Source organism: Solenopsis invicta, chromosome 3 (assembly GCF_016802725.1).
Source record: "Solenopsis invicta isolate M01_SB chromosome 3, UNIL_Sinv_3.0, whole genome shotgun sequence".
Classification (NCBI taxonomy): domain Eukaryota; kingdom Metazoa; phylum Arthropoda; class Insecta; order Hymenoptera; family Formicidae; genus Solenopsis; species Solenopsis invicta.
This window is the reverse complement of record NC_052666.1, coordinates 13,442,167-13,456,544: the sequence shown is the minus strand read 5'-3', so window position 1 is coordinate 13,456,544 and position 14,378 is coordinate 13,442,167.

Genomic DNA, 14,378 nt, shown 5'->3' with positions numbered 1-14,378 from the left:
ATTTTTCAGTTCGTCGAAACGGTCCTGGTGCAGGACGCTCTCGTGCCCGCTGGTACCGGCAACGCGGGTATTATAGAAGTAGAGACGAGAGAGGAAGGGGAGGAGGCCGAAGAGGCAGCGGTTTTGGAGGTAGGGGGGCAGGAACCATAATCATTAATAAATATTTTAATAAATAAATTACTCGTACAAAAATAAATATAAATGATTGTCCTTTTATTTTTACCCTATACACGTATATGTATGTACCTTTTTATAAGGACATCGCTCGAAAAAAACGAGCGTGTAAAAACAATATAGAGTTAAGCGCACGGCGCACGCACGCACGCACGCACGCGCGCACATACACACACACACACGCACGCACGCACGCACGCACGCACGCACGCACGCACGCACGCACGCACGCACGCACGCACGCACGCACGCACGCACACGCACGCACGCACGCACGCACGCACGCACGCACGCACGCACGCACGCACGCACGCACGCACGCACGCACACACGCACACACACACACACACACACACTGAGGGAAATGTAAAAAATTTATTTTAAAAGTGATATTACATCAGGTACATTATTTTGCAACGTTTACTAATTCCATTTTTTATGCAACTAGTTAATATTGTAAAACAATGTAGCTGATTAAATATTGCTTATAATTTTTATTACTTTCAAGTATAGATTAGAATTTTTTACATTTTCCTCCTGACGGAAGAGATCACCACCTTCTCGCGGTTTCCGTTGAGCAACACTATGTACGTTTGTGTAAATAAATATTTATGTAAAATACAGTAAATGTAAGAAAACAGGTTATCAAAAAAAAAAATAATAATTTCGGTAATAGTTGTATTTATTTCATATAAAAAATGAGCATAATTTTTTGTAACGTGATACATTTTAAATAAAAAACGCGCATAGTGGCCAAGAGTTGACTGAAATACTAACACATTTTATTTGCTGTATTAAAGTTGTAACGATAGCATCGTTACACAGGTAAATTATATCTCTTTCTCGCTCGCACGCCGGATTATAACGTATCGTTCCGTCTCTTTTACGCGCACACCCGATCACGTGACGTCAGTACTCTCCGTCTCGCTCACTCGCACGCGCGGCCACGTGACGTCGGTTCCGTCTTCCATCTCGCTCGCTCTTGCGCCCGGTCGCGTGAAGTCACACGTAGCATCGCGCGGGCACGTGCGCGTAGGTACACGCCGAAAAGTGGGGTAAACACGTGGTTCCGACTGCGTGGGCGGCTGGAGGGTATAAATACGGAGCCACACCAGGAAGGAAGAACCAGTCGGTTCCAAATCACCGGTACCGACACTCCGGGAATACTCGGAGCTCCTTGGCTGGGTGTTCTCGGCTTCCTTATACCGGGTGTACTCGGTTTCCTGAAAACCCCTGACACCGGGCGTTCTCGGCTTCCTGACATAGGCCGGCTACGGCCTTCCTGACACCGGGCGTTCTCGGTTACCCGCACTCCTGTGCCGGGCGTTCTCGGCTTCCTGACACAGGCCGTTTACGGTCTCCTGATACCGGGCGTACTCGGTTATTCCGTACCGCACTTCTACGCCGGGTGCTCTCGGCTTCCTGATACCGGGCGTACTCGGTTACCCGTTTCTTTGCCTGTTACCTGTCCTTTAATTTCGATTCTTAATTTTGTTTTCTTTTCAGAGCAGATTTAGAATATTTTCACTCGGTCGGCGACGACTCGATTACCCGGAGTTACAACTTCCTCGCCGGATTTTTCATTGGATATCCTCCGTCCCGAGCGTTCCGTCCGAATAAGCGCCCTCCTAACAAAGCGAGCGTATCGTGACCCCTTCCTCAGGCGAGCGATAGCTATTAAGTTGCGTTAGCATTAAGTCGCGTTACTTGTAATATTTTCCGAGCGTTAGTTTGTAAGATCCGCGTCTCAATCTACGCCGCGAGCGCTTAATTTAGTTTAAGTTTTCTATGTGTTCTCTATGCGAGTACGTTACAATTAGTTTTAGGTTCTTTCCGTGTGTTATCAAACGTTCCGGGGAACACGAGTTCCGAAGGTGTTAACTTCCTCTCTTCCTAATAAATTTTATTATTTTGTATCACGGAGTGTGAGGAGAAATTGATTTAAATAAATATTTTGTTAATTTTCTTTCAAATCGGAGTTCCTTCTTTTCTCGACCCTGGCACCGGCGAGCTAATCCGTGACCGCGAGAAAAGTCGAATCGTTACAAAGTACTGAATATTGTAATCGCCTGAATTCGACTGAAGAATCTCGAGATTCGAAATCATGTTATAGCAACAGTAACAGCCATATGTGACTTCAGATCTGGAGTTGTCGAATTGGCGATGAGACGCGTAACATTCCCCGATAGGACAACATGCATTAAATTATCTAACGAAATCGTGCATAAAAATTGTAATCATCAATTGTGTAGGTACATTTAGATAAATAGATGTACAAGTATTGACCTTTTATAAAATATTGATAACTGTTCAATTAATTTAGAAATAGTATTTCGGTAAAAGTATAACGATATGCGAATCATCTTAGTGATATATTTGCAAAATTAAATTTTGAAAGAAATAATTAGGAAAGATACTTATAGCTGTGCTAAACGTAAAACATTTGTAAAAGAATTAATTCAAATAAAGGTTTACCAAAATGCACAATTATTTCTAAATTATGATGTAGAAATATTGCTGTATGAAATATTACACATTCAGCATGGTAATATTTTAAATAAAGAATCAAACGATTTTTCAAATAATTGTGAAACATTCATATCACGCTTTCAGACTTATTTTAGTTGTGACAAATATTCCTGAGATGTTATTTTGACAAAACTACTTCAATTGTAATAATTTATTATCATCTTAGTGCAATTATTCAAAATTTTATAATTTCTTCGATACTGTTTGGTTCTTTATTTAACATACCACCATGCTAAATATGTGTAATATATATGTGTTATATATTTCATATTGCAATATTTCTACATTGTAATTTAGAAATAATTAAGATTTTTGTTAACATGTATATGGATTAATTATATTTATAAATGTTTTATGCATAGTATAGCTATATATTTTTCAATTTTTTTCTAATTTTGTAAATATACCATTAAGATAAAAAAATCGATATATCGTCATGTATTTTTTATATATGATAAGTAGAAAACGTGTATACCTATATATTAATACATAGCGCGCGCGCGCGCGTCGTGACTCGCTCCGCGATACGAAAATCTCAAATCGCTGATGGTTGAAGGCAAAGCTGCGCCTGTAACAAGAAAGAAAGAGAACGCTCGAGACAGAAGAGGATAGGTTGAGAAGGAGATAGACCGCTTGAGAAAGAAAGAGACAGTAGAGCTCCCCACTCGTCGCCTTGGCTGCTCGACGTACGCCGATATAGTGCCAGCCGGTGCAAGTGGGTCTGTTCCCTCTGGCTGTCGGTGTGGCTGCAAATCGGCGCCTCAATGGCAACTCTGCCGCCAGACAGCGAGAAACCGGCGCAGAGCGCCAATAAGATTGTAAAACCAAAATAATAAATTTTATTATTTTGTATCACGGAGTGTGAGGAGAAATTGATTTAAATAAATATTTTGTTAATTTTCTTTCAAATCGGAGTTCCTTCTTTTCTCGACCCTGGCACCGGCGAGCTAATCCGTGACCGCGAGAAAAGTCGAATCGTTACATGGCGCCCGAACAGGGACCTGATCCGTCGAGCTCCGATTTGTTATAAATGTCTCCTACACGAAGTGATATATATTATTATAATAAAACCCAGTTAATCGAACAGTTAGACCGACTCGGCTTAGAGAGTACCGGCACGTACATAGCACTCCGACAGCGGCTCCTGAAATATTTCCTGAGAAATCCAGAGCAGTTAGAAACTCTAAATATGGACAACGACGATCAACCAGGGGAAGGTCCTCCTCAACTTGTTATCAATCCACCGGCCGATGAAAACAACGACCGTTTGGATTCGGCAAAGGTGATGAATCAGATGCGGAAATGGGGCTGCCATTTCGATGGCAAAGACGCTATCTCTTTTTTGGAGCGATTAGATGAATTGCGACAAGGCTATGGATACACGGGCGATCAAATGTTGATGGGACGACTTAAAATGCTGACAGGTGATTCTTTGCTGTGGTATCGGAACTGTAGAAGTTCCTAGACTACCTGGGACGATTTCTGCGACGATTTTAAAAGACAATTCTTACCCCGCCGGTATCGCACGCAACTAGTGCGAGAAATTCAAGGTCGATTACAACGAGCAGATGAGCCTTTCCACAAATACGCCACGGCCATGCTCACAAATATGCGTCGAGCAGGAAAGTTTTCTCCGGAAGAACAACTTGACCGGCTATACGAAAATATGAATCCGGAATATAAGTTATACATTCGCTTGGACGATCTCACTAGTCTTAGCGATCTCAGTGATAGAGCGGCCGAATTCGAAGCTATTGAAAAGCAACGGCGAGAATTACGCACAGAAAAGAAAACTACCTCCGGAAGTACCGTTGCGACAGCGTACAGTAGAGAAGAATGCTGTTGGCGTTGTAAACAGCGAGGCCACACACGCTTTGATTGCAAGCGACCTCCGAAGAAATTTTGCTCCAGATGTGGCAAAGACGGAATATTCACGAAAGATTGTCACCCCCCGACGGGAAACGCCGACCGGACCGGAGGAGACGCCGCCACCGACCGGTCCTCGCAAAAATCCCAGTGAGTTACCAGCCGCGGCCACACATACCTGTACAGATTCAAAATAAAGTGATAAGCGCTTTAATCGACTCCGGCTCCGAACTATCTTTTATTAATAATAAGACCGCCCAATACGCACAATCGCTTGGCTTCAATACAGAACACCAGGCCAGCATCGTACGAATGGCAGACGATACGGCCATTGAAATCCCCGGAACCGTGGATCTACCAGTTCAAATCGGGGGCAGGCAACACGTACACAATTTTCTTATAATGCCCTCTCTTAAGAGTGCGATGCTGATTGGCGTGGATTTATGGGCTAAGCTTGGATCAATGCTAAGGCCACCGCCTAAAGCCTACTTAAGAGACGTGGCATCTACAACGAAAGTAACGGCAGAAGGACTGAGCACTCAAACTCCAGAAGAAGAGCAGAGATTAAAAGAATTTCTAAAATATGAGTTGCGAAAATTCGAGAAAGTTCAGGGTCCGACCGATCGAACACAGCATCGCATCCGTTTGAAAACTAATCAGCCGATTAAGCAAAGATATAGACCGCGAAACCCGGCAATGCAAGCCGTAATCGACCAAGAAGTCGAAAAAATGATTATTGATGGCATCATCGAACCGTCCCGCAGTGCCTGGAGTTCACCCATTGTGGTTGTAAAGAAGAAAGACGGAACTCATCGCTTCTGCATCGATTTTAGAAAGGTAAACGAGGTTACAGAAAAGGACGCCTATCCGCTTCCTCACGTAACCGCTACTCTTAACAAATTACGAGGTGCCCGATACCTGTCTACGCTCGACCTTGTAAGCGGATACTGGCAAGTTCCGCTACATCCAGAAAGTCGACCTGTTACGGCTTTTACGGTGCCTGGAAGAGGATTAATGCAGTTCCGCGTGATGCCTTTTGGCCTCCATTCGGCGCCAGCCACCTTTCAACGTCTCTTAGATGAAGTGCTAGGTCCAGAACTTGAACCTAATGTGCTGGTGTACCTAGACGACATCATCATCGTTAGTCAGACCTTCGAAGAACATCTTCAACATCTTCGTGAAGTATTTCGACGACTACGAGAGGCTAAGCTACGAGTTAATCCCGCGAAATGCCATTTCTGCATGGAGCAATTAAAGTATTTGGGCCACATAATAAATCGCCAGGGCATCCGGACAGACCCTGAGAAAGTAAGCGCCGTGGCGAACTGGCCCGCTCCGACCACGATACGCAAGGTACGACAATTCCTGGGGATGGCTTCTTGGTATCGCCGATTCGTACCGAATTTTTCAAGTATCGCAACACCGATAACTAAGTTAACTGGAAAGAATGTCAAATGGACCTGGACCGAGGAACAAGAAAAAGCTTTCCAGCAACTAAAGGAGGCATTAGTAAGCGCACCAGTCCTAGCCTGTCCGGATTTTAGCAAGCGCTTTATCTTTCAGACCGACGCCAGTTCGTACGGCCTCGGAGCTGTCTTGACTCAACATCAAGAAAGCGGCGAACGAGTAATAGCTTAAGCCAGTCGCACTTTAAATGGCGCAGAGAAAAATTATAGCGCCACGGAATTGGAGTGCCTAGCAGTCGTCTGGGGCATAAAAAAAATGCGAGGCTATTTAGAAGGCTACGCCTTTACCGTAATAACTGACCATCAATCATTACGATGGCTACAGAAACTGGAGGAACCGACCGGACGCTTAGGACGCTGGCTCTTTGAGTTACAGCAATACGATTTTGACATTCAATATCGCAAAGGCAGCCTTAATCGAGTAGCCGACGCTCTTTCCAGGCAACCAGAAGTTTGCAGTACGCAAACAACTCCGAAATGCAGCTGGTACCGCCGGGTATTAACAGGAGTTAAAAATAAACCAACGGATTACCCGGACTTCCGTGTGCAACAAGGACGACTTTATCGGCACATCCTGCACGAATTAGACTTTCGTGAAAGCGATCCTGCCGAGCAATGGAAACAATGTGTTCCTAAGGAAGAACGCATGACCATACTTCAGCGACACCACGATGAGCCTACAGCCGGTCATCTCGGAGTAGCAAAGACTATTGCTCGGATGGCCAGATTATATTATTGGCCAGGTATGTTCCAGGACATCACGAAATACGTACGACAATGCCCGACTTGCTTAGCGCACAAGATACCATCAATGAAACCAGCTGGAAATTTACACACGACTCCAGTGACCGCGCCGTGGAAACAAGTGACTTTGGATTTAGTCGGTCCTTTGCCGAGGTCAGTGAACGGACATATATGGCTTCTGGTCATGCAAGACCGTTTTAGTAAATGGATAGAGTTAAAACCACTCCGTCGCGCCACGGCCCCGGTCGTCACCCGAGCAATCGCCGAAAAAATTATACACCGTCACGGATGTCCCGATCAAATTATTTCCGACAACGGAACGCAATTAAAATCAGTACAGCTGGCTGAACTCTTGCGCGCCTTTCAAATCGAGCATCGCACCACACCGGTAAGAGCGCCTCACTGTAATCCTGTCGAACGAACAAATAAAACCATTAAAACTATGATTTCACAATTCGTGGGGAAAAATCATAGACGTTGGGATGAATATTTACTACCCTTACAATTCGCATATAATACTGCAAGGCACGAAACCACGGGTTATACCCCGGCCTATTTAAATCACGGCCGCGAATTGGCTTTTCCGCATCCGCAGGATCGCCGATATGCCGAAAACACGACACCGCATATTACGCGCCGTCGTTTAGAAGAAGCATTCGAGGTAGTCCGCATCAATCAAGCCCGAGCTTTTCAAAAGCAAGAAACGCACTACAATCTCCGCCGAAGAAATTGGAGACCGCAAATCGGCGACAAAGTTTGGAAACGCGAGTACCCGCTATCAAATAAAGCCGCCGGATTCAATGCAAAACTTGCCCCGCGATACATTGGACCGTTAGAAGTAAGACGCATTATTTCCCCGGTAATTGTGGATTTGCGAGACACGCGAGGACGCTGGCACCGACATGTGCATATCCAAGACTTAAAAACCGCTCCGGAAGAAGGCAAAATTTCAATTTGTAATTTTATAAGTAAAACCGTGCCCCCGACTTGCGACGCCCCTGTATCACATTTCCAGAAAAATTCACGCCCCCACGTTGCCACATCTATACGGGCGCAATTCGAAAATTACCCGAAAACCATTGCAAAAGCGCACCAGCCTAATAAGGTCAAGTACCGCACACACAAGCACAGTCGCTTGCGAAAGCTCGAAGAGACAACACGTCTTTGTAAAATCACCATGGCCGAAACCAAGGAGGAAATTTTCCAACGACTGTTCGGCAACATTTCCGATCTCTCGGACGAAGAACCAGCTACTAAATTGTCGATCTCCGTACCATCGCAAAATGTACCTCGCGTCGGAACAATAATTCAAAGAGGCGACCGGGAGAATGCGGTAAAGAAAACGATCTTTCTCACAGACCTACCGAAACTACCGAAAAAACACCGACGTTCTCAACTAAATGTAAGCTCAAAAAAATGCTTAAATCTCCGGAAGACGGACATACGTACGGCTAGCGATACCGCTAAATCACCACCGCAAGCAGATCCCATCGTCGCCGCCATTGAAGAAACTAGTGGTGACAATAAAAATCCGAAGACAATGGAGGCGCAAATACCGTGGCGAGCGCCAGAACCATTGAATATTTGCGAACAAACGCCGGAGCCTTGGGACATTCGGGAAATTAATGTGATACCACCCCCGCCACCACCGGTAAAAATCACTTTACCAAACGGCCGCGTAGTGGACATACCATATTACGCCGTACATAAAAGTCGCAAATATAAATTGCGACTCATGGGCGACCGATGGATTATGAGATTCAATCACCGAGGCCAATTGACGATGTGCCGAAAATCAAGTTAAAATCTCCGCGCCACCAGCCTGAGGAGGGGGATGATGTAACGATAGCATCGTTACACAGGTAAATTATATCTCTTTCTCGCTCGCACGCCGGATTATAACGTATCGTTCCGTCTCTTTTACGCGCACACCCGATCACGTGACGTCAGTACTCTCCGTCTCGCTCACTCGCACGCGCGGCCACGTGACGTCGGTTCCGTCTTCCATCTCGCTCGCTCTTGCGCCCGGTCGCGTGACGTCACACGTAGCATCGCGCGGGCACGTGCGCGTAGGTACACGCCGAAAAGTGGGGTAAACACGTGGTTCCGACTGCGTGGGCGGCTGGAGGGTATAAATACGGAGCCACACCAGGAAGGAAGAACCAGTCGGTTCCAAATCACCGGTACCGACACTCCGGGAATACTCGGAGCTCCTTGGCTGGGTGTTCTCGGCTTCCTTATACCGGGTGTACTCGGTTTCCTGAAAACCCCTGACACCGGGCGTTCTCGGCTTCCTGACATAGGCCGGCTACGGCCTTCCTGACACCGGGCGTTCTCGGTTACCCGCACTCCTGTGCCGGGCGTTCTCGGCTTCCTGACACAGGCCGTTTACGGTCTCCTGATACCGGGCGTACTCGGTTATTCCGTACCGCACTTCTACGCCGGGTGCTCTCGGCTTCCTGATACCGGGCGTACTCGGTTACCCGTTTCTTTGCCTGTTACCTGTCCTTTAATTTCGATTCTTAATTTTGTTTTCTTTTCAGAGCAGATTTAGAATATTTTCACTCGGTCGGCGACGACGCGATTACCCGGAGTTACAACTTCCTCGCCGGATTTTTCCTTGGATATCCTCCGTCCCGAGCGTTCCGTCCGAATAAGCGCCCTCCTAACAAAGCGAGCGTATCGTGACCCCTTCCTCAGGCGAGCGATAGCTATTAAGTTGCGTTAGCATTAAGTCGCGTTACTTGTAATATTTTCCGAGCGTTAGTTTGTAAGATCCGCGTCTCAATCTACGCCGCGAGCGCTTAATTTAGTTTAAGTTTTCTATGTGTTCTCTATGCGAGTACGTTACAATTAGTTTTAGGTTCTTTCCGTGTGTGATCAAACGTTCCGGGGAACACGAGTTCCGAAGGTGTTAACTTCCTCTCTTCCTAATAAATTTTATTATTTTGTATCACGGAGTGTGAGGAGAAATTGATTTAAATAAATATTTTGTTAATTTTCTTTCAAATCGGAGTTCCTTCTTTTCTCGACCCTGGCACCGGCGAGCTAATCCGTGACCGCGAGAAAAGTCGAATCGTTACAAAGTACTGAATATTGTAATCGCCTGAATTCGACTGAAGAATCTCGAGATTCGAAATCATGTTATAGCAACAGTAACAGCCATATGTGACTTCAGATCTGGAGTTGTCGAATTGGCGATGAGACGCGTAACATTCCCCGATAGGACAACATGCATTAAATTATCTAACGAAATCGTGCATAAAAATTGTAATCATCAATTGTGTAGGTACATTTAGATAAATAGATGTACAAGTATTGACCTTTTATAAAATATTGATAACTGTTCAATTAATTTAGAAATAGTATTTCGGTAAAAGTATAACGATATGCGAATCATCTTAGTGATATATTTGCAAAATTAAATTTTGAAAGAAATAATTAGGAAAGATACTTATAGCTGTGCTAAACGTAAAACATTTGTAAAAGAATTAATTCAAATAAAGGTTTACCAAAATGCACAATTATTTCTAAATTATGATGTAGAAATATTGCTGTATGAAATATTACACATTCAGCATGGTAATATTTTAAATAAAGAATCAAACGATTTTTCAAATAATTGTGAAACATTCATATCACGCTTTCAGACTTATTTTAGTTGTGACAAATATTCCTGAGATGTTATTTTGACAAAACTACTTCAATTGTAATAATTTATTATCATCTTAGTGCAATTATTCAAAATTTTATAATTTCTTCGATACTGTTTGGTTCTTTATTTAACATACCACCATGCTAAATATGTGTAATATATATGTGTTATATATTTCATATTGCAATATTTCTACATTGTAATTTAGAAATAATTAAGATTTTTGTTAACATGTATATGGATTAATTATATTTATAAATGTTTTATGCATAGTATAGCTATATATTTTTTCAATTTTTTTCTAATTTTGTAAATATACCATTAAGATAAAAAAATCGATATATCGTCATGTATTTTTTATATATGATAAGTAGAAAACGTGTATACCTATATATTAATACATAGCGCGCGCGCGCGCGTCGTGACTCGCTCCGCGATACGAAAATCTCAAATCGCTGATGGTTGAAAGCAAAGCTGCGCCTGTAACAAGAAAGAAAGAGAACGCTCGAGACAGAAGAGGATAGGTTGAGAAGGAGATAGACCGCTTGAGAAAGAAAGAGACAGTAGAGCTCCCCACTCGTCGCCTTGGCTGCTCGACGTACGCCGATATAGTGCCAGCCGGTGCAAGTGGGTCTGTTCCCTCTGGCTGTCGGTGTGGCTGCAAATCGGCGCCTCAATGGCAACTCTGCCGCCAGACAGCGAGAAACCGGCGCACAGCGCCAATAAGATTGTAAAACCGGCGCGTATACGTATCCGTCGAGGCTTTTTTTCCGTCCACCTTCCGTCCGCCTTCCGTCCGAGAAAAAAGTGTATCCTGAGCGCTCAGTGGAGCTAAGCGAACTTAGCTTCAGTCAAGTGATCTTGACACAAGCCATCCGCTTCCAAGACCGCCGGTTCACGGGCTCAAGTACATCTTGGGCTCCACCAGGAGATCCTGGTAGTCGGCACTTTCCCGATCCGCCGTCTTGTCCCGGTATCGACTCACGATTCGGGGTGTGGAGTTCCGCGCCTCCACCAAGTGATCTTGGCGTGAGTCGATTGCCACCGCCGCATAACATCGCGGTACTAACCGCAGCGCGTCGCGATCGGATTTAAAAGTACAGCTGTATCGCGCGCGCGACGTCTCCGGCCGTGGCCACGGCCTTCGGCAAGGCCACGGCACCAGCGCGTCAATAAGGATTCCGAATTCCAAGAATCTCGGCTTGGAATCCCGCGCCTGTAAATAAACACCGCCTGTAGATACCGCGTTTAAATCCGGCCGTTCCGACTATCGCGTCATACGTTCCGTTTTTCCGTCCGCGCGTTCTGATTCTCCGTTTGTCCGTCCGCGCGTAATTCTAAGCTTTTGTTACGTCCGTCCGAGCGTCATCGTCATTCGTCCGTCCGCGCGCTGCATCCAGAACGCTACGATATTGTATAGTACCGAAAATACGCGAAATAAAGTCTATTTTATTTACCAACCATCCACGTCTAGTTCTCTTGGCGACCTCATCCGCGTCCTCGCCCGCCAAACTCACGCCGCCCTGTGTGCGGAAAAGCCAGGTCGTTACAATTTAACTTAAGATATTTTTACAATTATCATTTATGTATGTATGTGTGTGTTTGTATATGTGTGTATATGGGTGTACAGCGTATAATTTCATATAAAATTCGTGGATTGTTAATTTTTGAGAGTTCTAGCTTTATTTTTAATGCTTTCCAAACAATTGTAATGATGAAAACAGTTTGTTTATTTTTAAAAAAATTTTATCTTTCAAAGAAGCTTATTTTCGTAGGACATGCATTACATGTTGACAGATTGTAGACAATTCTGACAGTTCTGTGGTAATTAGAGAGTAGTTCTGAAGGTATCTTAATGCTTTCCAAAGAATTGTAATGATAAAAACAATTTGTTTATTTTTAAACAAATTTTATCTTTCAAAAAAGTCTAAATTTCCAGTATATGGGTCAAATACACACACGCGCGTGCGTGTGTGTCGTGCATCGCTTTGCGACTCGGCTCCGCAACGCGAAAATCTGAAATCGTGTCCCTAAGCTGTATAGTGTTGCCGGTTGTCCTCTAAAGCTGAAGAGCTTCTTTCCCCCTCATTAGTCGCGTCTCTTTCTCTCTCAAGTGGTTTCTCACCTTCTCGATCTATCCTCTTCTGTCTCGAGCATTCTTGCTTTCTCTCATTACAAAACAAGCCGGCAATACTGCACAGCTTAGCGACCCGATTTCAGATTTTCGTACTTCTAGCCGCGTCGCAAGACAATGTGCGACACACACATGCGCGCGTGCGTGTGCGTGATACATACTCCGGTGTTATAACAGTTTATAAGATTGCAATATTTATCATATACATTAATACACATATATACATTAATACATACATACATACATACATTCCTGAAATCTGCCTAAAGACATTAAAAAAAAGCGCCAAGTATATTTTTTTGTAATATGCCAAAATAACAATGGATAAAACCAAATATAATATTATAAAAAAAAAGTGAAATCAAAAATATTCCACGTATATTTATTACCGATGAGTTGGGAGTCTTTTGACCACGTTGCAATTGATCACCAGCTACTTACAGTGTTAAACAGTTGAAAAACTCTAAGCACTAGCCGCTCTAAATGACTGTGGTCAATCGTAACGTGGTCAAATTTGACACTTCTGTACCGATGAGCAGCAAATCATGTGACAGGTAAAATCAAAGATGGACAAAATCTCTAGCAGCAGCGTAATTGATGCGCCCGTTTTTTAATATAACTGTTACCGTTAAAATAATTTTATAACGCTTTAGTAATAACGTTATAATTTTTCATAACAATAATAATAGAAATTAACAAGTACTTTTTTATTATTTTTTGTAATGCTATAGTTAATCACGAGATTTCAAAATTACATTATTTGATAATTAATATTAAATGTAATAGTAAATATTGTAAAAATTCAAATTAAGCTATTCTGTACATTTAACAATCTTTATGTTAAATTTATCTAATAACTTTTTTAATTTTTAACTTTTTAGCGTACTGTATTTTATAGCATCATTTTTATCGGAATTTGGGTTAATTTTGTCAAATATGTTTTCAAATAAAATTGCTCTTTTTTATAGCGATTTTCTTTTTGTCCGTGTAAGTAAATTTGTAAAGTTATAAGTAGGTGAATAGAATGTTTTGAAATTCGTCAGTGATTTAAGTAGCAGTATGAACAATAGAAGGACTGTGTGCTCTTAAAAATTTATTAAAAAAACGGACGGCCAAGTACGTTGCTGCTAGAGATTTTGCCCATTTTTGATTTTACCTGTTACATAATTTGCTGCTCATCGGTACACGAGTGTCCCGTTTGACCACGTTGCGATTGACCACAGCCATTTAGAGCGGCTTGTGCTTAGAGTTTTATATGACAACCACAATGTCAAAAGGTACCCTTGTAGTACCATGTCATGTCACCATATCTGAGCGCGCGAAATGTCAGCTATGTGATTCGTAAATTTTAATCGCGAATAATTTAAAAATCATTGTATCCTTGACATTTTTGTATTAGAACTTTTTTCTTAGAAAGTTCCAAGGAATCCGCTCTTAAAAGGAGATCCGAGCTTTCTGGGACACCCTGTATATATGCTATTAAAGATTACTTTCCTTTTAATAAACACAGTCGACGCAAGCATCATTCTATTCTTTATTCACTCAATGAATAACAAAGATTAAACGACATTGGGGTTAACTGTGTTAACTAAAAGAAAAGTAGCCACAGTATTAATGTGATATAATCATTAAAATAAGTACCTCGTCATACAATATCCTGCCTTTTTCACTTTTTAAGTAATATCCTTCTGTTAAGAGCAACGTTCTATCTACTTATGTTTATGGATTTTAACCCTTAAACACGTAAGTGGATCTGAGAGACCCCATATGAAGTTTCGAACGCTTGCTGTGTGAAGACGGAATGAGATAG